Source organism: Acomys russatus, chromosome 13, assembly GCF_903995435.1.
Source record: "Acomys russatus chromosome 13, mAcoRus1.1, whole genome shotgun sequence".
NCBI classification, from domain to species: domain Eukaryota; kingdom Metazoa; phylum Chordata; class Mammalia; order Rodentia; family Muridae; genus Acomys; species Acomys russatus.
In genome coordinates this window covers 397,048-423,987 of record NC_067149.1, presented here as the reverse complement: position 1 = coordinate 423,987, position 26,940 = coordinate 397,048, and positions in this window count along the sequence as shown.

Sequence of the window (26,940 nt, the reverse complement as noted above, 5' to 3'; positions counted from 1 at the left end):
ATCAAAAGATTAATAATATTTTGTGATGTGAAAATTATACAAAACTCATGGGCTGGAGATTTGACTCATTGATTAAGAGCACAGACAGTTCTTGCTGAGGACCTATTTTTGGTTCCCAGCACCTATGTTGTGTGACTCACAAACGTCTGGAACCCCAGCTTATAGGGGCTTCCAAAGCCTCTGGCCTCTATAGTCCCTGTACTTATGCACACAGACCCACTATGTCCTCACACACATGTATATAACTAAAAATATTTTTAAAAAGGAAAATTATACAAAATCCAAATTTTATTGCCCAAAAATAAAATTTTATTAAAACATATTGTCCACGATGCTTTTGCACCACAAAAGCAGAGCTGGATAGTTGCAACAAACACCCTTGGATCTGTAAGCCCCAACTGTGAGCTCTAGCCTTTTATGGGAAAAGCCAGCTGATGCCCACAGGGACAAACCCAAGATGACCCCCATAATCCCTGAGATGTATCTCCATCCTTGAGTGGAAAAACTATGATTTCTAAACTGTAGAACCCAGGGAACAATATTTATTCTTGTGATTATTTTGCATAGGATTACAACTTTCATTTTGCTAATTGATTATCTTTTTGCTGCGTTGACAAAGCCAGCCACTGTGTTGCAAGCTGGCCTAGGGAGAGGCCCAGGTGGCAAGAGACTGAGTGCAGCCTAAGAGGACAGCCAGCCAAAAACTAAAGCCCTTTGTCTGACAGCCTGCCAGGAACTGAGTGCTGCCAGCCATCACAGGAGCCAAGGAGTGGATCCTCCTACCGCCTGGCTTAGATAAGCCAGACAGCATTCACACTTCTCCTGTGCATTCACGTGGAACCGCCTATCCTCTTTTCAGAACTCTATAAATGGTTGGTCCACCATTTTAACCAATTCTCTATTGATGGATGGACATATATAAGCAACCATTGTCTGTCCATTTAGGCACAACCAATGGTGTGACAATTGCCCCGTATACAACAGAGCTGTGTGTTCTTTTATAAACGGTCCCACGCCACACACTCTTATAAATGGATTTGTTTGTTTATGAGCGGGTTTTGTATAGCACAAGCTGGCCTTCAACTTGCAATGTTGAGGATAACCTTGAACTTCTGATCCTCCTGCCTCTACTTACTGAGTGCTGGGATTGTAAGCATGAGCCACTGTGCCATCAAAGAAGCGAACCCAGAGATGTGTGTGTGTGCTGGGCAAACACTCTAACAACTGAGCTATGTACCCAGCACAGCAACATATCTTTTTCTTTTAAAAGAAAAGCTTGGTGTAGGTTCTCATAATGAGCTGTAGGAGAAAGAAGATGAACTGCAAAGTTAGGAGTTTCTGAGGTAACAAGGCCCATCCCTCACTTGCAGGTCACCTTAGACAAATCATCTGGCCTCTGCCATCTGCTTCCCCATCTGCAGCAGGAAGATAATAGTCCCCCGTGGGCCACTTCTCTGGGTGTTGGGAGAACACACAGACTAACGAACAGAAGAGTGAGTTGAAGACTGTGAAGTGCTCTGCCGGTGGGGGTGGGGCGGATAGGCGTCGCCATTCCATCTTAGGTATGTGAGCATGGTTGGGGTTAGGAAATTTTCTCCGTGATCTAATTAACTGTAATTTTCAGACCCTGCCAGCATAGTCTAAGGGTGGGAGGGAGAGTAGCGATTGGTGCCAGGGCTATGGACCCAAAACAAATGTGAGCCTTCTCTGGCTGGACTCCAGCACTGTGTGCAAGTACCTAGAGGGTTATTGGCCTCTACTTGGCATGTGGCTAGAGAGAGACCAAAGGTACAAGGTCCCCAGAGGCTGGTCCTGTCTTACTCCACAGAAGGACTTTGAAGAGTTTGTGCTGTCCAGGCTGAGAGACTGGACCCAAAGAGAGAAGCCTCGGTGGCTGGAAGAGTGTGGGTAGGCAGAGGGAAGCCTCTGAAGGAGTGCTGAGGTTCCCCCAGGGATGCTTGTCACTGGGAGTCCTCAGATCCTTCCATTTCTCCTCTGAGAGTCAACATTCTCAGCCCAAGGTGAGCTAGAGGCCCTGGCTGGCTCCTGCGGGCTGGAGCCATCCCCAAGCCTCATCACCTGGGTCAAGCTGTCATTTACCTACTCTTGGTGAAATCTATGCCTACAAAATACCATATTTACTTACTCACTCACTCAATCTAGTTAGTTAGTTAGTTAGTTAGTTAGTTAGTTAGTTAGTTAGTTCAGAGCTGAGGACCAAGCCCAGGACTTTGCATGTGCCTAGCAAGGACTCTATCACTGAGCTGCATCCTCAGCCCCTAACCCCCTTTACATATGAAGTATGAAATGCTTTTGCTCCATGAACAACAACCAGGGTTGCTACCTTGATTCATAATCACAGCCTCCAACAGCGTCTCTTACTTCAGAGAGGTTGGTGGACTTATCAGACACACAGCTGGGAAGTGGCCGAGCCACTGCAGAAGCCCAGGCCATCCAAACCTACATTCCCCAAGAGATTCCTGCCATAGACTTCCCCTTTAGAGACCCTTAGACACTGCTATTGTCATTAAGGGGTCAGCGGTTCAAATACCAACCCACCTACTTTCTTCCTTCTTCAAGAAAAACGGGAAATGCAACACTGCTGTCAGAGAAGCTCCAAAGAACACAAGAGAACACAGATGCGAACGCACTATGCAGTTACGTAAGAAGAGCTTTCGTCTTGTGATGGAGTGTGGAAAAAATCACCCGTGCAAAGGTAGAGACCAGCACGCATGCCCACTAACAGCATATCCGCCTCTTCCTGCAACTCCTAGGAAGTGAATAGGAACTATGTATTTCCTGCCGCCTCTCAGAAGTGCTACAGTAGCAAAACTGGGCATGTGGGGAGAGGTGGAGGATTCTGGGAGGTTGAACATAGACCTTGCACTTGCATAGGAAACTCTGTGTCACACCCAGAAACTCACATTTAATGAGCCTGGCATGTTACAACTAACGGTGGGTTCCCTTGCTGTGGTATTTCTATCATGGGCAGACTCAGCTCCATACCACCACCTGCCTGAGGAGTTCGTTTTCAGAGACTCCACTCAGGTGACTCCAGGATTCATGATTTTGGTGAGAAAAAAATTTCAGGATGAATCCATAGGAAACAGGATTGGAGTTAGCGGAGAGGTTCAAGGAAAGAATAGGACACAACTGTGTTGCCGAGGGGAGTTGTGCTTAAAATTCTGCAAACCATTGGCACCAGCCAAGGACAATACAGGCCGTAAACTTCAAACCCCTACCCAGATCTAGCCAACGGACAGGACGTTCTCCGCAGTTGAGTGGAGAGTGGGGTATGACTTTCACATGAACTCTGGTGCCTCATATTTGACCATGTCCCCTGGATGGGGAGGCCTGGTGGCACTCAGAGGAAGGATAGCAAGCTACCAAGAAGAGACTTGATACCCTATGAGCGTATAAAGGGGGAGGAAGTCCCCCTCAGTCGCAGTCATATGGGTTGGGAGTAAGGGGAAAATGGGAGGGAGGGAGGAATGGGAGGATACAAGGGATGGGATAACCATTGAGATGTAATATGAATAAATTAATAAAATAAAAAAATTTAAAAATTTTAAAAACATAAGAAAGTCATTAACAAAAAAAATCTGCTTAGTGGTACATGGGTGTCCCATTCGCTTGCTCCATTCTGCCTTATGCCTTCTCTGCTGGAGGCTGCTGAAACAGGTCTTAGTGACAGGTGGACTCCCTCCTGCCTAGGCTGGAGGAGGGACACTCGAGGCATGCTGGCAGTACGGTCAGTACATACGCGCAGCTCGGAGTTTTAATGTGCAAGGCCACAAACACGCTTATGCTGCAGCCTTGCTGTTCTCATCGGAAAGCCAAGCTCCACCAGGGAAGCCAAACTCCAGGTACTGAGTGACATCTGACCTGATATCCTGGATGGAACAGGTCAACAGACTCTGGCAAGCTTGTCCTCTCTACAGCCAGAGCTTGATGCACGACAGAAGATGGCCAGCGAGGTGGCAATCACATGGTCTGGCTCTGCACACTTGAGTTGGAAGCCATGTCAGGTTCTGCATTAATCTGCCCTGGCCACCATAGCACAGAATCACAGATTTTAACAACACAGCTTCATCTCTCAAAGTTCTGGAGTCTAGAAGCCCAAGATCAATGCATTGGCCAGTCTGGTCATCCCCAAGTCTCTTGCTTTAGACTATGCTCCCTTGTGGCCTTTTCAAGATGCCAGTCCTGGGGGATTAGGACGAAGCCTTGAAACTTCACTGAACTTTGCCTCTTTCTTTCTTTCTTTTTTTTTAAAGATTTATTATTTATTTATTATTATGTATAAAGTGCTCTGGCTGCATGTACACCTACAGGCCAGAAGAGGGCATCAGATCACATTACAGATGGTTGTGAGCCACCATGTAGGTGCTGGGAATTTAACTCAGGATCTTGGAAGAACAGTCAGTGCTCTTAACCTCTGAGCCATCGCTCCAGCCCCAAACTTTGCCTCTTGTAAGGCAAGGAGAACTTTGGATTCAAACCACAGCAAATGCTCTGTGTGCAGTTAGATTGGAACTCAGGGCCTTGGTACAAGAACAAGTCTTCGGCTCTTACCAGCCGCACTGACTCCCGTGGCCACAACGCGGATGTCCTGCAGAAGCACCAAACATCCCATGGTGAGGCTGAGAGTGTTCTGCGCTGGAGATGGAGAAGCTGAAGAAGGGAGAGAAAGCGTAAGCAGCCCCATGTCTGCCAGTGGATAAGTGACAGAGCAAGGGTTGGGGGACGCCGCCCAGTGCCCTGCAGCTCACACACAACAGCTGGTGCTCGGTCGCTGCCTTCTTCAGGCTGTGCGAATCCTGTCCTGTGATTCACCTTAAGCAAAAGTATACAGGAAAGGGAACCGTTGACACACTGCAAAGCCACTGGGGTCTATCCTTGTCGATTTGGTACCTTGGAAGACCACATCTAGCAAAAAGATGTAGCAACAGCATCGAGTGTCCATCTGATGCACACACAACACTCTCACACAGCTGTCACAGACAGCTGCTATGTTGTGATACACAACCATAATACACAGTTACGTTATATATATGACTGGTAACACACTAAGCTCTTTCCCCTGAAGGGTAGAGTCCCTTTCCCTCCTCGGGAGGGCGCTCTTTCTTCTAGCCAATTCAGATTCCCTCAGTATCCTGAACCACAAATACTATAAATACTGACACACAAGGCTAACTACTGTTAACACATGGCAAGGGGATGGAAGATGGGTGAAAATTAGTTAACATATAAACAAACATATGTAATAAAAATATCACTGTCTTGTTTTTGCAGCTGGTCTTGTGATGTTAGCCGGGGGCGGGGGGGTTAAACCATCTTCTTCCACTGGCTATTCCATTTTTGGTGAGGTGGGACTTTCTTCTTGAAGGTCCTGGGCTATAGCAGTTGTGCTTGGATTGGGTTGTGGTTTCTACTGAATTTTATCACAGGGGTGTAGGAGTCTCAAGAGGTGATCCAGAGAAGTCTCACACTTTGCCAGTGTGTAGTCCAGACCTGATTTCTCCATGAAAGCAGGCCCAGTCACAATACCATGACCTCTTTGTCCTGTCAATTGACTCAAATGAGATGCCGATGAAACCAGGCAAATCTCAAATTCTACTCTGTGGGGTTTCTGTGTTGTGGTCTGTGGAAGTCTTTCCTTTGGAGGGCTGTAGACTAGTAAAGACCTGAGTTTAGGGACGCAGCACATAGGTTGTGAATCACTGTGGATAATAGTGAGAGGAAGCCAGTTTCAACACTGCACCTGATCCCCCAACATGTGCTGTTCACTGACTGAGAGTTCTGGAGACATTGTCCTTGACCTAGGTTTAAGGACCAGTCCAACTGCTTTTCATCAGGGTTACCTGGAAGGAAAGATGCTCATCTCTGTTTTCCATTTGTTTTGGTTTGTTTTAATTTGTTTGTTGCCTTGTTTTATAAACAAGAGTAATTAAACCCCACACCAGCATGTTGGAGAAATTTGCCTACAGGGCTTCTGACCCTTAACCTAGTGGTACTTTTCCAGCTAGCAAGGTGTTTTGCCACTTCTAGAACTTTTGCCATTAATGGCAGTAGAATTTGTTGAGTGCTTGCCTGTTGAAGAATGTGTCTGGGAGTGGCAGGGAGGTGGTGTCCTGCAACTTTTTCACGTAAATCAGAGAAGTTGGTAATGAAATGACCAGTACCACAGCTGCCATCCCAAATCCACACAGTGTATACAATTGTGCACCCAACAAGAACATTGCACTTGGTGTCGGTCTGAATATATGATGGTGTAGGATTGTAAAGGAACTAGTGACATCATAACCACCATAGTGCTGCCGAGCAAGGCATTACTCACACATTCGTGCTGATGCCGGTGAACACCAGCATGCCGCTGCCAGAACAACACATACAATTACACAGAGCAGGCTGCACTTGACAGCGATGACAGACAGCTGTACAGCTGCCTCGTGTAGCTATGATACTCTGCTCCGTATCGTTATTTTAGTCACTCCTGCTTACGGGGCAGTTTGATGTAGAACACTTGGGGTTTTCCTGGCAGGCGCCTCACACAGCTGCTTATTGTCTCTTGATTGCATCAATTTCTCCTGAGCCAGATTAAATAGTGTGTGGTTTTGTTCACTGTGGTCCTAGGAGCATAGGCTCTCCCATACGTAAACACCATGTAGCCTAGGTGTTGGGGCGTGGAGATCCAGTGGGCTATATAGCAGCCTTGGTTTGTGAAAGTGTATACTATGTTGTTTGTACAATAGCACACTCACCACAAATGACATTTTTAGAGCTTGTCCTTGCTGTTAAATACCTGGTGCTGTTTTAATGAAGGAGACAGACAGCACCAGGGACTGACTGACAGTCATTCCCTCAGCTCTCAGCAAAGGCTTCAAGGACCACCCCATTGTAGGGCATTTCTACACTTCCCCTTCTCCCCCAGTTCTCCAGCATCTGCTCTTCTTTGGGGCATAGTCTTCCTAGATGACAAACATTGCTGTCCTAAGTGATCTTACTTATATTTCCCTTTTTCATGTGTATGTATGTGCATGGTGTGTATGTGTGTGCGCACATGCGTGCACACATACACACCCCAGTGTAAACGTGGACACCTGGGGTTGATGTTAAGAACTACCTTCCCTCAATCTATCTTCCACCTTATTCTTTAAAGCAGATCTCTTGATCAAATGCAGAGCTCGTCCATATGGTTAGTCTCACTAGCCAGCTTTCACTGGGGAATCCATGGTTCCGGACCTGGCACTTCCACGGGGTCTGGAAATCTGAAATCCAGTCCTCATGTTTTCATGGAAAGCCTTTGAACCTTTGAGCCGTCTCCCCACCCTCTTATTTATTGATTTATGTGTTTAAAGGTTTTGGTCATCCATTCCTTGGAACCCGGTTTGTTGAAGGTAGAAAAACTGTTCAATTTATTGATGGTTCCTTTGTATTTAGCACAATGCTTGATGGGTAACAGGTTCAAAGACCAGTTTTTTTTTTTTTTTTTCTTTTGCTTTTTTTTTTTTTTTTTTTTTTTTTTGTGAGACAGTGTTTCTCTGTGTAGCCTTGGAACTTGCTCTGTAGACCAAGCTGGTCTTGAACTCACAGAGATCTGCCTGCCTCTGCTAGGACTAAAATGCTAGGATTAAAGGCACCACCACTGCCTGGCTTCAAAGACCAGTTTCTAAATAAATGAATAGAAGAAGAAAGGAGGTCATGCTTCTTGCTCTCGTAGTCCAAATCTCTGCTGTGAATATCTGTCCCCATCAGGAGGGGACAGGCATGTGACTCTTCCTCCATCAATGCTTTGGGAGGTAGGTGCAGAACAATGGAATGCACAGGTGATGGAAGCACAAGATAGGAGTCTGATGTGTGGGGTGGTGGAGGGCTGATGAAAGGAGTGAGATCAAGGCCAGCCTGGGCTACATGAGACTATCTCAGAAAGAGAGAGGCGCGGTCAGGGTAGGGGTGGCTGGAGAGATGGTTCAGCAGTTAAGAACACTGTTTGCTCTTCCAGAAGTCCTGAGTTAAATTCCCAGCAACCACATGGTGGCTCACAACCATCTATAATGTGATCTGATGCCCTCTTCTGGTAGACAGGTGTATATGCAGATAGGCCACTCAGACATAAAACAGTTTAAAAAAGAAAGAAGAGAAATGAACAAAAGAAAGAGAAAGACAAAAGAACTAATTTTTAAGCAAAATTGAAAATTATAAGCTCTTATTAGAAATAGATTGAATGGAAATACAATACAAGAGAAAGATCAGTGTTAGGGGGAAAAGTCAGTAAAAAGCCATATAAGACAACATCTCCTGTGGAGATGGTGACCACAGCAACCACTGGAGTGTCTAGGGACTGTGCGCCTGCACAGATGCCACTGAAACAGGTACCAAGGACACTAACTTACCCCATATTCAGCTTAGCCCCACAGGTCGATGAAACAGCATTTCTACTTTGAAGACTGAGTTGAATATAGCTCCTGCCACTTTCCAGAAACAGTTCAGACTAAATTTTTGTCTAACATCCATAAATAGAAGTATGACATTGGGTCCCTCTGAAATTTAATTCTGAGTTCTCATTAAAAGAAAATGCTTTTGTTGCTTGATTATTTATTTACATGCAAGTCCTATGGAGTCCAGGCTGGCCTTGAGTTCACTATGTAACCAAGGATGACCTTGGAACTAGGAGGAGGCTTACTTACTGTGCCTTGAAACATTTTACAAATTCATTTGTTGGCAGAATGTCGCCACATCCTTGCTGGCAAATGTGTCCAAGAAATGTAGTTCGCAGGTTTCTAAGCCCAAGCATAGATGGAGTGGAAATATTGTCTGGGCTCCTTTAAGAAGTAGCCAGCCTGGTGGGATACCTTGTGTTCAGATAGAGACTTAGAAAGACGACCTGGACCGAGATCACTGTTGGAGGCACTGAGGACACAGAGATGGAGGGCAACAGTGCCTGCTGCCTCCAAGCTCACACAGGATAGAGGGAGCCAGGTTTAAAAGCAGTCTCTTGGTAAGTATGGCTGGCTTACATCACAAAGAAACTTAGGTTCAGATTAGACCAAAGGTAAGGGAGTGATTCCCTCTGCCTAGAATAGGTGGAGCTGAGGAAAGATTTGAAAAGTCAGCAGTTTGCTTTGTTTTTGTTTTGTTTTGTTATTGAGAGTTGAATGGTAGCTGCATTTACAGGGCAGGGAGAACCAAGACTTGTCACTAGGTAGAAAGCCTGGGCAGAGGCTGGCAGGGTTCTATATTTGTATATGCTGTGGCTTGGGTAGGTAAGGCTCCTGGCATGCAGTTGGTACATGGTTAGAAGTAGAGATGCGGGGGTGGTTGATGAGCATCAGGGGCGCCAGATGGCCAACGCAGGCCTTAGTGAGCAGTGCTGTGCTAAGTGACCAGACTGGAAAGACCACTCTGGTGCAGGTTTTCCAGGGGCATGGTACTGCAGGGCTGGCTCTAATCCCTTCCCTCCTCACAGGACTTGGTTCTTTGTTATAGCTAAGCTCCCCCCTGATACCACTTTCTTCTTCTTCTTCTTCTTCTTCTTCTTCTTCTTCTTCTTCTTCTTCTTCTTCTTCTTCTTCTTCTTCTTCTTCTTCTTCTTCTCCTTCTCTGCAGTTTCTTAGACCTCCATCAAGTGTCTGTGTTTTGTAATCTCCCAGATCTTCAGAAGCCATCCACCAAAAACTGCTCAAGTTGCCACTGCACTGAGAGATGGGCTGGACTCGTCTAAGCATACCTAGGGTCCCACCCACAAGTGGCCATACTCGGTTCAAGGTTTTCAATGGTCCCTTGTTGGCAGATGCCTTGACACTTCTTAGGTGAACTTACTCATCAGACTCTGGGAAGTAAAAGTGAACCAGGTCATTAAAGGTGATGGTTGAATGGGCCGGGTTGCATTCATTTGACAGATGACATCACTGAGCCTGGGGTAGGCAGGGAAGACATCCAGCTGAGACATGCACTTCAGACCTCAGCCTCCAAGTCTACTGTTCTTCCTGTTGAGTCAAACGGCAAACTCTTAATCTTACTGGCCTTGCCTCTTGGCTTTCTTTGATGTTTGCCCCTGGATGAATGTTCTATAGTCAATACCCAAAAAGGAAGGCATGTTTTTGTGCTTGCTTATGCATGTAAGGGGCATGTATGTGTGTGCACATGTGTGTGCATGTACATGTTGAGGCCGTGAGACACAACCTTGGGTATTATTCTTTAGTGACCATCCACTGTTTTTTGTTTTGCTTTGAGACAGGGTTTCTCACTGGCCTGGAACTTATCAAGGAGGCAAGACTTGCTGACTAGCAAGCCTCAGGGACCCACCTGGTGTCCACCTCCTCCACACAGGGATTGTAAGTATGTTTTAGGCTTGGTTCTTACAAGGCTTCTGGGGATTGGATTTGGGCCCTCACATATGTAAAGCAAGCGCTTTACTGACTGAGCCATCTCCACCCTCCACCCCCAAATAGGGACATTTTAAACGTGACAAATGGAAAATTGAATGGGCTGCCAGCACAAAAGGAGCAAACTAACTGTGACATTGAGACTGGATTCTCTGGTTGCCTTACTTGTAGTAGGTAGACTTCAGCAAGCAGAGGGGAGACAAAAATATCTGCAGTTACAGAGGAAATTGATGCTGTTGAGCTACCGAGGTATTTCAGTAGGCACAATGCCTGCCACCAAGACAGATAACCACTGTGAAAAGAATAAGGCTGTGGACAGGCTGCCCTGGGACAGAGCTCAGAATCTAGGCTAGCCCTCGACACCTCTGCACCCACGCACTTCTCTCTGTGTTCCTTGTGTTCAAAGTCTTCTGTGAAAGGCATCCATCTGTGTGCCTAGCTCCCTTACCAGTTTGTTCCCTCACCCACATATCCCCTTCTTGTTGTAATCTCCATTAATATTCTGGTCTGAACTGCGTCCTGTGAGGAGGCAGCAGGAAGCTCTAGATGGATTAGCCAGGCACAGTGAGATGCTCAGGGACAAAAGACATCTAAATCTTGCAGGTGTAGGCTGAATCCCAAGCTTACTTTGTAGGAGGAGAGCCATAGAGGTTTCCAAGGATATATATTTCTTCTCTTCTCCCTTACACACACACACTCTCTCTCTCTCTCTCTCTCTCTCTCTCTCTCTCTCTCTCTCTCTCTCACACACACACACACACACACACACATACTCAAAGGTAAAAATCTTCCCTGAAGACTTGAAAAGTCAGTTGCTCTCAGCCATGAAGGACTATATTGTATCTCACCAAAGAACCATTGTGTAAGTTCCTACTTGCCACTCCATAGTCTGAGCTGGTTGGGTAATAAGCTGGTTAAGAACAGCTGATGTCACTAAAAAGACTTTCTTGATATTTGGCATCATGTGACCTCGGGTTCCTGCTTTTGTGCTCATAGAATGTGAACCCTTTGTTTCTCCAAGACTAACATTCATTATTTGTAAAATTAAAATAATACTAGTTTATCAAACTGTTGAAGTATCAAAAGGCACACTTACGAAGACAAATGGTAAATTCTAGTATTAATGAAAATGTCTTGCACGATGGTAATAATGACAAATAAGATAATGATGAAAGATGATGATGATGATGATGTTGGTGTTACCAAATAACAGGGAAGACAAAACCCCAGCTAGACAGCCAAAGACAACCTCCAGTGTCAGGGATGGGTTGTGTCATGTTGAGTCATTCAAACATCACAGGTTATTGCCAAGGCTATTGGTTGCTCTCCACAGTCTGATGGTAGGGCCTATTGCTGAGGACACTTGTCTATGTCACTAAACATGGAAGAGTCAACTGGCACCTAACTAGGAGATTCAGCCCTACTGACTACTGTTCGTGCCACTGATAGGTACTCTGCTACATGAGAAGAAACGTAATCATCAATATCACTAGCTACAAACCTTGAGACCTATAATAGTGACACATCTGCAAGACATACTGGTGCAATGATGACACAATGTTATGAAAGGACCCAACTACTTAAAAAAAAAAACCATTTAAGGCCCACTCCAGGAGATAGAACCCATACCAAACACTGCTAAAGTGGGCCAAGAACATGAAACTATATACGTCATTGGCTTAGGGAAAAACTTACTGCTATTATTCTGCTAAAGGAATATAACAGGGGCTAAGGAGATGGCTCAAAGGTTAAGAGCACTGGCTGCTCTTCCAAAGGTCCTGAGTTCAAGTTTCAGCAACCACGTGGTGGCTCATAATCATCAATAATGAGATCTGGTGCCCCCTTCTGGCACGCAGGTGTACATGCAGGAAGAACACCGTAAACATAATAAATAAAAATCTTTATTTTTAAAAAGAAATATAGCAATAAAAAGACTCCTGATTTCATACTGCTATACCCGTAGATCAGTGCCTTGCTCAGCCCTCACCAGAGAAGCTTCTTGAAGGAGATGGGAATTAAGACAGAGACCCACAACTGGACAATGTGCAGAGAGTGGGATCTTTGATCTCTACAGAAGAGGAAGCAGAGATTGTGAGAGCCAGAGATGATGGATGACTCCAAGGAAATCATGACTTCTAGACAAAACAGGACCGATGCACATATAAACTCAGCACGCACAAGACCCGCACAGGTTCAAGATGAAGTCCCAGCACTGAGAAAAAAAAGTAGACATAGGGTCCTACCACTAACCAAGAATCTATCTTCAATTGATACCCACTGGCAAATGGAAAATTAGTTTTTCCAATGGAGTCTTATTGAGTATATCGACCACACTACAGGTCAGGCTCCACGGCAGGAGTAACTGGCCAACACAAAACAGTCAATGGTGTATTTGTGAACTTTTTGTTTCTTTTGCCTTGTTACCTTGTTGTTGTTTTTTGGTTTTGCTGTTTTTTTTTGGGGGGGGGGAGGTCTTACTGTTTCGTTGCCTGGTTGTTTTGATTTTCATTTTTGTGTTTTCTGTATTTCTTGTTTTTGTTACTTTTTAATTTAATTTAATTTTTTATATTTTTGAAAGAGAGGGGGAAGAAAGAAAGACATAAAATTGGGTAGAGAGGAGCTGGCAAGAATGGGGGTGGGGAAATATGATGAAATATATTGTATGAAAATATTTCCTCAATAAAAAGTGTTAGAATAAGATTTTGGTGCTGATACTGAAGGCATTGATGAGGAAGAAGGGAAAAAATGTAGTAAGAATGCTAAGACATGTAGGAAACACTCCAAAGTTGATTTTAGGAAGTTTCCGGAGCTGGCAGAGGCACAAAGAGTCAGAGTAAGCTCTCCAACTCCAGGTCCACAAAAGAGAGAAAACTGTTCTTCCTACCTTGACACAAGGCAACAAGAGTTTTCACAGCATCATTTTCTTCCCCGCCACAGAAACTTTACCAAGTATCCATATTCATCTAAGCAAAGCAAAATGGTTTCCCAAAATCCCTGTAGGTGAGAAAAAATGGCAGCCTCACAACTGAGGAGTTTCTTTCTGGCTTTACAAATTCTTACCATTCACGCCCATTTGTTCCTCACATAAGCAAACGGTTTTTCTCCTCCTACAGAATTTCCCTATCAAGAGGGTGGAGGAGGAGGTCGGCTTGGTGTACATTTGTAACTCTAGCACTCAGGAGTCTGAGGCAAGAAGATCCAGCAGTTGAACGTCAGCCTAAAATATACAGTAAGTTACAGGCTAGCCTGAGCTTTATAAGGCGACAGTCTCATGGAAACCAGACTGCCGTTGCGCTGCCCAGAAGCACCTCCTCATGATAGCCGTCATATGGCAAGTGGAGCCAGCGGCCTCTTCCTCCAATTAGCACTATGACTTTCAAACACACAATTGCACCCTATTAATTACCTGTGACCCTAGAATGGCAAAAAGAAATGAATTCCTTTTGACAGGGGCCTGGAGAGATGCCTGGGTGGTTAAGAGCACTGGCTGCCCTTCCTGAGGGCCTGGGTTCAATCCCAGCACCCACGCGGTGGCTCACAACCATCATCTATAACAACAGTTCCAAGGGATCCAATGCACCAGACATGCACACGGTGCACAGACGTACATGCAGGCAAAACACCCATACATGTAAAAATAAAATAAGTTTCTTTGGGAGCAGTGTAAATTAGTAGCTAGGACATAAGACTCAGCTTGAGTCCCACTGTACCTACTTTGTAAATGGGTAATGACAGGCTGAGAGGGAGTAAGGAGCTCATGTGAGGATGGACAGTGAGCTGGACATCAGCTCCAGGGACAGAACTCAGCTGTGGATGCATCACCATCTCTCTACGAGATCTAGCCTTCATCTGTGGACCCCTATATGCTGCCAGATCTGTCTCTCAGACGCAGCAGCTCCTCCACATTTACCCAAGCCAATGCACCACTCTTGCTCTCATCTGCTTCTACAGGCTCGTTGTGGACCCGGCGTCTTCCTCAGAATCAACCAGAATCCCAGGCAAGACACTGACAGTGGTGTGTGTTGGCATGCCTGTAATAACTGTCTGCCTCAGTGATTTTATTGACACCCCAAGCGCAGCTCTGGGAAGCAGACAGGGCGGGGATAATTATCTTTTGTTTTTGGATGAAGTAACTGAGGTTCACTGGGTTTGGGGAGCAGTCACTCCCCTCTGTGGGCCTCCATCTCTTCACCTGGGTGCTGATATGTTTTCTGATTTCTGTCAGCAAGTTCCATGAACAGCTGAGCCATCTCATCAACCCTTTTGTCCGAGTTCTGGTGGACCAGGAGTTCTCAGGTTCTGACAACATCAGCTCCATCGTCACATAGCATGAGAAGATGTGTGTCTGTCCTACTCTCCTTTCTATGGCTCCGGGTCCAGATTTCATCTTCTGCCCATAGAAGCTTGAGGTTGAAGTTATGTACCTTTCTTTGTCCATTTTGTGAGATAAGATCTCTCACTCAACCTGGGAGTCACCAATTCATCAAGACTGACTGGCCAGCGAGTCCCAGGACCCTCCAGTCTCTGCCTTCTTAGCTCTGGGGTTATAGGAAGCTGCTGTGTCCAAATTTCTATGTGGATGTTGGGGTCTGAACTCAGGTCTTCATGCTTGCATAGAAAACACATTTCCAACTGAAACATCTCCCAGCCCCAGACTCCCTCTTCTTCTGAGGACATTGGTCATAGTGGTTTAGACCCATGCAGATTATCTTAGTTTAACTTAATGATAGCTATAAAAAACCTATTGCAAATAATGTTGTAGTCACAGGTGGCTAGAGATTAAAATGTTCAACCTTCAGAGGAGCATATATTTAAACTCATAAGAAAAAAATGCCGAATGTTTAGAGGAAAGAAAAGAGGAGCAGGGAGAAGGGGAGGAAGACTGACATACTGGCTGGCTGGCTAATTGAGTGACTTCTCCAGTCTAGGTTGGGTAGTAGGGACTAGCTCATTCAAGGTGTATATGAAATAGTTGCCAACTGTGTTTATCACTTTTTACACTGAGGAGACTGAGAAGAGAAGCTTCGTGACCTGCTCAAGGCCAAACAGGTGCTTAGGTGTCACCTGACCTTACCTCAGGTGGCTTGAGGCTACACCCTTAACCACTGGGCAAGGCCACCCCAGCTGCTTGTGGTCCTGTGGCCCCTGCTCTAGTGGTTTCCCAGGAGGGTGGTTTATAAAGAGGGCTGTGTTTGTAAGGGAAGAAGAAGCAAACACAACTGGTAATTTTGTTTTCTCAGCTGAAACGCCAACACACAGTGAGTTGATATTGAGTCTGGCGTCCTCTCCTTAGCTCCCTATGTGGCTGTGGTTTCCCAGAGCAGCCTGCGGCCCAGGGTGAGGTCACTGGCAGGGAGTGGCCATGGTGTGAATCCCAGGGAACTTCACCTCCACATGAGGCAAAGGACATGGGCTGGCCCACCTCATACAGCTACAAACCCTTGAGAAGCCCAACATAGCTAATAGGGACCATGAGAAGTTTGAGCAGAGCCTGGACATTCAGACAGCCACAGGATGGGATCCCTGGGCCCAGTCTATCAGCTATCTGACCTAAGACAAGATGCCTCCATTCCCCGAGCCCTGGGCCTAGTCTATCAGCTATCTGACCTAAGACAAGATGCCTCCATTCCCTGAGCCCTAGGCACGTCAGCTGACCCTACTTCGTAGAGCTGTTAGGAAGACAAAAGGAAACTAGCCTTTAGCCCTGAGCTGGCCCAATGTGGGCACAGCAACCACCCACCAATGTTGCCTGATTTTGGGATATACCAGAGAGTAAGAAAGAACACAGAATGCTGTTCCCTCCAGGAATGTACAGACAAGAAGCCACACAAGAACATGGCCTCAGTGTGTTGAAAGCAAATATAGATTGGATTAATGCTAAGACTTGGAGCAGGCAGGGAGGAAATGGAAACTTCACAGAGAAAAGGAATTCTGAAACATCTTCGATAATTCTAGAGCTTCTAGCGGAGATGCTCTGGAGGCCATGCCCTAGGCCCCTCCTGGAGTTACCAAGATGCTCCTCTCTCTTCTTACCCTGAAGTCAAGGTTTACCCAACACAGGCTCAAACACACACATACGTAGTCACACACACAGTCACATGCACACACTCACACAGTCTCACACAGTCTCACACAGTCACACACACACACACACACACACACACACACACACACACACACACACACCACATGCCACTTTTTTGTTTGAAGAATCACCAAACCTGGGTTTTCCCTGGGAAGGGCCTGTCAGTCAAGCAGTGTGTTACCTAAAGCTAATGAGTAACTCAAGAGAGATCAAAAGATAGAAGTGATGCCTTTTATTAAGCGCACAGATTTATTATAAGTGAGTCTGCAGGACCACACAGGTCTCCTGTCCCAGCACAGCGAAGTAGAGTGGGTGTATGTGTGTGGTCTCCAGTAGTCGCAAGGCAGAGAGATGGCGGGTGTGAGCCTAATAAAGGCTATAATTGGCACCTCTCTTCCAGCAAAACCCGTGAAGCTTTTTCTCCCTGCTGCCAGGCCTTCTCCTCGGGAGAGGGTACTCCCAAGGGAAGCTCACCCTGGGGGCATGCCAGCTCGTGCAGAAATGCCCAGGTGGGAGCTATTCCTGGATGTTCAGTGTCTTCCAAACTGAGTCTAGTAGGGGCTGCAGGGGTGGCAGGGTCAGCAGGTCCTGGAAGACCAGTTAGTAGGATGAGCAAGAAGAGTATTTTCAGGGGCAATCCTGATTGATTCCAAATGTTCAGTTATAAGTCCCTTTCTTAGGAAAGGGATCCAGGGAAGTCGAGTCCTTTCTGTAAACTGGCATCTAGTTCTTGGAAGTATTACTATTTCAGGTAATAATCATTGTAAATGTTTGTTGACATAGCTACTGCCATAGCCAGCTTTTGTTTGTTTGTTTTATATTGTGAACAGTTGCTTTTGATTCCCACAGACTCCAGATACTAAAGGAAAGCACCTCTACAGGGGCATCCTGTGTCTGCCTAGTAGCTGGCCACTGCTCTGGCACTTAGACAAGATGGGCTCAGCATTTCACTTTGTCTTAAACGTGCGTCCTCTGAAGATGACCTCTAGGAAGCTGACCATAGCATCTGAGGCCACTCCCTCACAGCCTGACCTCTGTCTGTCAGTGCACAGCGAACCTCACTTTTGTCCTCCGTACAATGAGACCAGAGTCACCCGAGGCTGACAGTCCAAGCCCATATTGAAGGGCCCTGTCCTTCAGCTCCTCCCTACCAGGTCCCTGTCTTTCTTCTAGCATCCCCTCCATTTTCACTGCACCCCCAAGCCACTCTGGCAACACACATCGCTGATGATAACTAACCCCCCCACATTCCTTGGCAAGCTCCCCTTTCCCTTCCTTGGCCAAGATTTAAGAGCCAAGAGCAGCCGTGAGCTCATGTGAGGCTCCAGTCCCATTACTTCAGAAAGACAGCTTCGTGTATTAATGTGAGATTAATTGCTGCTTCGAGGGATTGAATCTAACTTGAACAGTCTGAGACAGCTTAAAAAGAAAAAAATTATCTCCAGTCTGGGAGGTTTGACTTTGAAGGCTTTTTGTTACTGGCTCTGCCTTAGGATTTTGCTCTTCTGGAAAAGGGGTGGGGGGGGGGGAGAGTGATGAATAAAATAAAGGTGTTTTTTTTTTAAGGTGTATTGTTGATGCCAAGCAGTTGTACTCTAAATAAGTCTTGTTTTTGCTTTGTTGTGAGAGGGCAGTTGTTTTGAGACAGAATCTTACTATGTTGCCAAGGCAGGTCTCAATCTCTTTGTTTTAATATTTTAAAGATTTTTAAAATTTCATTTTATGTGTTTTGTCTACATGTATGTACGTGTACTATTTGCATGCCTGTCAAAAAAAGAAAAAAAGAAAAGAAAAGAAAGGGATGTCTGATCCCCTGGAACTGGAGTTACAGACAGTTGTGAGCCACCCTGTGGGTGCTAGGACCAAATCTGGCTCCTCTACAAGAGCAGCAAGTGGTCTTACTGCTGAGCCATCGCGACAGTCCCTTATTCTCAATCTTGCCTCAGCCTCCCAAGTGCTAGGATTGCAGGCGTGTGCCACCACACCTGGCATCTAAATATGTTTAGATTGATTTAGCAGACATGGGAAGGGTGAGGGAGCTAACACTATGTTAGTGCTCATGTTTATTAACTCACACAGGACAACTGGTCGTTCTTGGTCACATTCAACAAGTGAAGAAAGCATGTCTTACAGCAGCCTTTCTCAACATATGTGTCTTGACCCCTTTGCGGGGAGGTCAAATAACTCTTTCACAGGGGACACATATCTGACATCCTGCATATGAGATATTTACATTACGACTCATAATAGTAGCAAAAATACAATTATGAGGTGGCATCAAAAATAATTTTATAGTTGGGAATTATTACAATGTGAGGAGCTGTTTTAAAGGGTCACAGCATCAGGAAGTTTGAGAACCACTGTCCTACAGTCTGGCAAAGGGTTTAGACATGGGCCTGTCTGCTTCTAAACACTGGTCTCCCATGATGCCTTCTGTCTCTACTCATTAGAATGAAATTTCTGCAAAGGGGATCCACGTACAGTACTTACATGCAGTCAGCCCTTTTCCCACCGGACCCTCTTGAACCTAATCTTTTGTCTCATAAGGTTTAGACGGCTGAAAATATTTAGGCCTTAGGGAAAACTCATTTAATAGTTAGAAAAGAGCAAGAAAACGTGCAAGCATTTCTATGGGGAGCCAGTCGACCCGAGACTTTTCTCAGAGGCGCTGATGAAAGGACAAAGGAAGCTTAAGTTCTGTGTCCTTTGCCAGGAGTGGACTTGGCAAGGCGGGTCCAGGGCTGGAGCCAGCGCCTCAAAGGAGTCAGGCTTTCAGCTCCTGAGGACCCAACTCTTCCCCCTGGGCTGTGGTTCCCAGCTCCTAGGCAGCTGTGCCTGTGGTATCCCAGGTTCCCTTTGCCAACGTCACTTGACTTAGCTCTCTGCTGACCGTGGCTGTCTTCCTTCCTGTAAAAGGCATGTATGATACTGTACTTTTTAATAAACTTGTTTGGCGTAACTCATGAGCTTATGCACAACTTCCTGGTCCCAGCTACTGCTTTTGTCCTCCTTATTTCTCATCCCTGATCCTAACTTGACATTTCTTCCTTCCGGACCCACAGTCCTGAGAGTTCAAGACTCACTGTAGTTAGCAAGACAAGACTTTTCACTTCACAATATGGTAATAGAAAGAAAGTTATGTGTTGGGAAAATGGTTTAGTAGGTCAAGTGCTTACCTTGTAATCTTGAGGATCTAATTTTGATCTTTAGAATCCACACGAGAAAGCCGGGTATGGTATACATCGTGAGTTCTGGACCACCAGGACTGCAAAGTGAGACTTTGCCTCAGACAAGAGAAAGCAAATAAACAGCAACAACAAATATGGCGGCACATTCTTATAACCTCAGTACTACGGAGGGAGGGACCTCTGACTTGTTGGTCAGGCCAGTGAGTGACCCTCGCAAAAGAAGCTTGAAGAAGCCGGGCGTGGTGGCACACGCCTTTAATCCCAGCACTCAGGAGGCAGAGGCAGGCGGATTGCTGTGAGTTTGAGGCCAGCCTGGTCTACAAAGTGAGTCCAGGATGGCCAAGGCTACACAGAGAAACCGTGTCTCAAAAAACCAAAAACAAAACAAAACAAAAAAAAAACCAAACAAACAAAAAAAGAAGCTTGAAGGTGACTAAAGGATGACACCCAAACTTGTCCTCTGGCCACCATAGACATGCATATTACATTCACTTTCTCATACATGTGTATCCATGCATACCAATACACAAGAAAAATTTCCTAAGCTCATGCCTTATTAAAAATTTCCAATTTAAAGTGATGTGAAAATACATTATAATTTTGGTGTGTGATTTTTTAAAATTTATTTTCAAGTTTCTTACAGTAAAGTTTATTAAACAAAAAAATATATACTATAGTGACAATTTTTTTAAATTTTCTTCCTTACAGATATTGCCACATCCGTTTTTGTTTGTTTTGGTTTTTTGAGACAGGGTTTCTCTGTGTAACCCTGGATGTCCTAGAACTCTCTTTGTAGACCAAGAAGACCTCAAACTCAGAGATCTACCTGCCTCTGCCTCCTGAGTTCTGGGATTAAAGGCGAGTACCACCTCGCCCGGTGTGGCACACCCATTTTTGATATTTCTTAAGAACCATACTATATCAGATTCTCTGGATTTTCCTTAACCATATATAGAAAAGTGGGCATGAGATTACATCAAGCAAACCACTTGAATGCTAGCACAAGCCGATGTTGAGGGACAAGCAATGTAGGGACTGAGAGGAGAGTACACAAGTGTTAGTTGTGACACATGGGTTCTGGGAATCAAACTCAAGACTTCTGAGAGAACAACCAGTGCTCTTAACCACTGAGCCATCTCTTCAGCCGAGCTTACCATCCTAGAGAGCAGATAGGGGAGAGAAAGGGAAGGTGAGAGATCAAGGACGCATAGAGACTTTCTTAGAGAGATTTCATTCTTTTCCTTACTTTGGAGGTCAGCAAACTCCAGGCCATGGTCAAGTCTGGTCTACCATCTGCTCTTGTATGTTCTGTAAGCTAAACCATGTGCTTAGTTTCTTGGGTTTTTTGTTTGTTTTGTATTTGTATTCTATTTGTACATTGAAAAAGTCAAGAAAAATATACCAACCTGTGTCCCTTGAAAATTCTACAAAATTCACATTTCAGTGTTTACAATGTGTTTTATCAGAACACAGCCCATTTGCTTGCATATTACCCATGGCGGCCTTTACTTGCATTGGTAGAGGGCAAAGTTATACCTGAGACTATGTGCCCCATAAAGCCTAAAATATTTTCCATCTGACCTTTGTAGATAAGGTTTGTCCTCCCTTCTCTCCATCCACATTCCTGCCTCCCCATCATCTCCCACACCATCAAAGAAGGAAAGAAGGAAGGAAGGCGGCTGTATGGAGTGTCAGGTTGCAGCCAAAATGGGTACCTGAGTGCTCAACTGGGTAATGCTTTGTTTCCTTGTGAAGCAAACTCTACTATCTGGGAATTTCATCTTCTGACTTATTCACGTAGGCACTGCGTGACTCAGGTTCAAGCTCACTCATTTGATAATGACACATAGATGAGGCTTTAATGAACATGTAGAATTTCAAGATTTTTCTGTCCGACGTGTAGGCTCGGGGGAGGGGTGGGGAGCTGAACAAAGGGTAGAGATAAAATAAGCAGTGAGACACTTTTTAATTGAGACCCAGCTCTTTCAAAGGAAGTGGAGGTGAGGCCTTCACTACCATCACAGACAGCATCCTCTGGGAGGTTACGGTACCCTTCAGGGGCTGGCACAGACTCCTCTGGGGGCAGCAATGGATGCTGCAATTAGAATCCACACTTGAAGAAAACTTTTTCATGTTACAAAAGTTTTGTATTGTGTCCAGTGGTCTACATTTCCCACTGTCTTATTCCTTCCTGATGCCAGCGAACAGATAGATGGGTTCAAGGAAGGTGGATGACCTTCCTAGGGATTTAGCTTCAGAGAGTGAGTTGCTTCTGTGCTTTCTGGTTCCCGTTCTGAGTTGCTCTTTGGCAGCTTGGCTTGGATGGTCCATTCTACTTTGGCTTGGAGGACACCCTGAGAGTCCCATCTTTGCACACTCAGTGCCTCCTATTGGTAAAGATCTCACAGTCATTCCATTGGCCAGATGAACTCGGTGCCTGAGCCTTTCTTGTGTATCACCTCCTCCTTCTTGCCAACCTCTGAAGGTTGAGGAACCGCAAGCCAAGTTTCATCCTCACAGTCACACAATCTTCCTGGGAGGTCGCATGCTCCCAGGATGTCAGATATCCCTTTTATATGGACGTATAGGATCGTTTCGTGCACTGAGAGCGTGCCCAGCTTCAGCAGCACTCTGCTCAGCACTGTGGATAGCACAGTGCCAAGGAAGATGTGAGCTGGTCTTCTGAGTAACAGAGAGGCAGAGACAAAAACGTGGCTGCACAAAGTCTCTGACCAAAGCCCCAGAGCACAGCACACGCTGCTACAAAATAATTAACAAAAGGGACTGGGACCCAGCCTGGGGGAGTCAAGCAACTTTCCCCTGGAACGGGAAAGCATTCTGCTAGGCTGAGAGACCTCCCAGAATGCTCACATGCAGCCTTACTCTTTTATCACGTAGTGTGCTGCGGCTACGACTATCAAAAATTCACTTTAGGCTGACCTAGGAAATCAGCTGCCTGGGGCTGGGGAGATGGCTCAGAGGTTAAAAGCACTGGTTGCTCTCCAGTTCAATTCTCAGCAACCACATGGTGGCGCATAACCATCTAAATTGAGATCTGGTGCCCTCTTCTGGTGTGCCGGCACACATGCACGCAAACCCTGTATACGTGATAAATAAATAAACAGCACCCCTGCCCCCATAAAAAAAAGATGGGGTACGTGGGATTCTGTTCCAACAGATCAAAACTTGATTATTAAAAACAAAACAAAACAACAACAAAGAAAAATTTCCAAGCAAACAAAGAAGAAAAAGTATCGACTTGAGCACTGAGGTCATTAAGGCCCACTTCTGAATACATCCTTCTGGCTTTTCCAGAGAGGGTTAGTCCTGTCCCGCTGTGATCTAATTAATGGTTTAATCTACCAACAATTAAGTAGATTATGGGCAGAGTCTCACCCTATCCTTCCCCTGCTTTTAAAATGTGTGTGTGTGTGTGTGTGTGTGTGTGTGTGTGTGTGTGTGTGTTCACATGAATTTCTGCACATCGTGGCAAATGTCTAGAGGTCAGAGGCCAACTTGTGGCTCTGACTGTCTCCTTTCACCTTTACCTGGGTGGGTGTACACTTGTGATCCCAGCTTGTGGGAGGTGAATCTGAGAGGACCAGAAGTTCAAGGTCATTCTCTGCTACTTCAGGAGTTCAAGACCAGCCTGCTTTTATAAGAACAAGGGGATTTGTGTCTTTAGGAAATTGCTCTCCATGAAACATGAAGAAATAGCTGAGAGAGAGGAAGAGCACACACAAAGAGAAAACATAGTTTCAGTGTGTGGGGATGATAGAATACATGGTGGCTTGTCCAGGCTTGGCTCAGTAGCAGATAAGGACCAAAGGCAGAAGATGAACAAGTGGACCTGGGACGTGGTGGGGCTGAGGCAATGAAGTTGGAACTGTTTACATAAGTGTTCCAGTTACTGTGGCTTTGTGTCTGCTTTTCTTGGTCAGGAAGACATATATCTGCAAACCCTTCTGCTTCTGAGAATTTCCGTTCAGGGGCCAGCAAGATGGATCAGCTGTTGAAGGCACTGGCCACCAAGCCTAAGGACCTGGGACTCATGTAGTGAGAGGATAAAATTGACTCCCAAAAGTTGTCTTATGCATGTCAGGGTTATGCACCCACACACAGGAACAGATAAATAACTTAAACACAAGTTTAAAATAGTTTTAAAAGTTCTGTTTAGAGCTAGGCATGGTGGCACATGCCTCTAATCCCAGCCCTTAAAGAGACAGAGGCAAGTGGATCTCTATGAGTTCCAGGTCAGCCTGGTCTACAAAGGGAGTCCAGGACAGCCAAAGCTACAGAGAGACTCTGTCTGGGTAGGGGGGAGGAGGCAGGTGGGGGGGGTGATGGGTTCTGTTTAGAAGCTGCTAAATACTTTGCTTTACTTTTTTATATTTAGCAAAGTGTGTCTTCAAGGGAACATTTGAATGAACAAATTGGAAAATGAAATTGAGGGTGAATTCTTCCTTATACTTTGATCTATAGCAGCATAGTGGGCATATAAGTGATCTGCCTCTAGGTTGCTTAGCAACCCCTGACTTTATCACCTGCCACCTCCAGGGCCCAGGATAAAAAGGACAAACCTGCCACCTGTCTCTCTCTTGCACTCCTACCTCTCTCTCTCTCTCTTCTTGTCTGCCTGTCTGTCTCTCTGTCCCCTGGGGCATCCTCCTGCCTTTCTATCTCCCCCCATGCTTCTACAGCAAACTTCTCCATGTCACATCGGTTGCGTGCCATCTTATTTCTAACCCTAACAATGGTTGCATTCATATGGCATAAATTACAGTTTCCATGACATTTTCTGAGATAGTTTCATGCAGCCCGGACTGGTGTTAGCCATAAATCTCCTGGACTCCTGATCCTTCTTGTACGGCCAAAGTTCTGGAACCACAGTGAGGCCACTGTGCCCAGCTAAATTATAATGCTAAAAGAAAACAGAAAGTGTTTAAGAAGTGTTTTTAAAAGTTGGATTTTTGTTTGTTTGTTTGTTTGTTTTTGAGACAAGGTTCCTCTGTGTAGCTCTGGCTGTCCTGGATTAATTTTGTAGGCCAGGCTGGCCTAGAACTCACAGAGATCTGCCTGCCTCTGCCTCCCTGAGTTCTGGGATTAAAGTTCTTATTTAAAGTTCTTGCATGGCAATAGCGCTTATTACTAAATGGGTGGTAAATATCTCTGAGTTACTTTCTTTAGAAGCTCTTAAAGAATTTCTTGGTGGCTGGAGAAATGACCTAGTAGTTAAGAGCATGTGTGTTGCTCTTCTAGAGGACCCAAGTTCAGTTCCCAGCACTAAGCCTATAACTTCAGCTCCAGAGTCTCGGAGGCTTCTGGCCTACCGATGCACCACTTCCCTCACTGCACATGCACACACACGCGCGCGCGCGCACACACACACACACACACACACGAGAGCAGTGTGCGTGTGCGCGCGCACACACACACACGAGAGAGAGAGAGAGAGAGAGAGAGAGAGAGAGAGAGAGAGAGAGGACAATTAAAAGTGAAATAAATCTTTTAAAATATGTGTCTGCATCTCCCTATGATGTAACTCTGGCTGTCCTGAAACTCACTATGTAAACCAGGCTGGCCTTGAACTCAAAGAAATCCTCTTGCCTCTGCTTCCTGAGTGCATGTGTCTTTTTCTTTTCTTTTTAAAGAATAATTTAATTGCTTAGATTTTAGGAGAATGCAGTAGAACTGAAGATGCCATTGGCTGTCAGTTTTCTTTCTACAAAGCAGCAGCAAGAGACTGCATTGGCCTGCCTGGAAATCTATGAGATGTAAGCAGAAGCCAGACAGCTTAATGAGAGAGGCTGTGGTGTGTGTGCAGGGTTCTAACTGACTCAGACACCTATTAGCTGCAGGACTCAAGCCAGGTATAAAGATCACGGAACCTCAAAGAGATTTCCTTACTATAACGGGCGCGTGCGCGGGCGCGCGCGCAAGTATGTGTGTGTGTGTGTGTGTGTGTGTGTGTGTACACCTACACAGGCACACACATGCAGGGTGGGGGGTCCTGCTGGGGAGCCTCAGGAGACACAGGAAGCTGCCTGGAGCCCACTGGCTAATACAATACAGGCACTCACTAAGTGGTAGTGGAATATGAAAGTTTCTAATGAAATCACCATGGAAACACTAGCTTGTTAAACTAAGTTCGCTCCGGGCTAAACACGTTAAGTATTTCATGTGGATAATTCAAAGAGCCCACTGTGTTTATACTGGGTTTTCTTTGACTTCAGAGCAGAAAGGGGTTTGGCAGTTCCCTTCGCTCCTTGTAGGATACGTAGCAGCCCTTCAGTGAAGGAAGAAGTCTGGGAGCCCATGCTGGCCCACGTGAGTAGACCCTGGGCCTCTCTGGGGGTTTTACCACCTACCTCACTGCCTGGCTCACCACAAAGTGTCACTGAGGATGTCAAGAAGGGAACCGAAAGGCTATGACTCTCTGTTGGCAGGGGTCTCTGCCCACCCTGGCCATCTTTCTCTGCAGCACCAGGCCTGGCCTTCCTTTTCTACCACTGGTTTCTCCTGACAGGTTGTTTGTCATTCTGTGCCACTAAACAACAGATAACAGGGAATGTGAAAGTGGGGTCAAAGCTTGGTCCTTTGAGGTTTCCAAGGTCACAAAGATGCTACTTTTCTTAAAGAAGAACCCTGGCTTTTTTTCTTCCCCCACCCCTTCCCTCTTTGCTTCTCCTCTCCTCTCTCCTCCTGCCTTCCTTCCCAATGCTTGAAGAAAGGTCACATGCCTATTGGTTACTATGAGGAAAGCAAACCAGACTCATTGCGTTACCCAAGATTTTTAACATAAGAACTGGGAAGGGAGTTTGGGAATCAGAAAAGCATGGGTCCCTCCGAGGTAGGGTACAAGAAGACGGTGTGGATGTACTCACAGAGACCCTTTGACAATGAAGTACCGTGAGAGAATGCAAGAGAAAAGAGCCCAAAGATCTCCCCACCCCCCTCACTCTCCTGCCCTCCATCCCCACCCCCCCTCTGCCTCCTCCCTGACTGCCCTCATTGCCTCAGCCCAGCACAGGGTCAGTGAAAGGCCCTCGGAGGGGAAGGAGGAAATTGACTACACATAACCTGCAGTTAAAAGGAAGAACAGGAGATGGTCACGCTGGAGTTGGGGTGGGAGGTGTTGCCAGGGAGCTAGCTGTCAGGTATGGGATCAAGGACGAACTCATATCAGGGCATCAGAGGCTGAGGAACACACCCACGTTGTGTACACAGCACAGAACAGCGTGTCTGCAGACAGTGAATGGGTGTGTTTAGATGTCCCCAG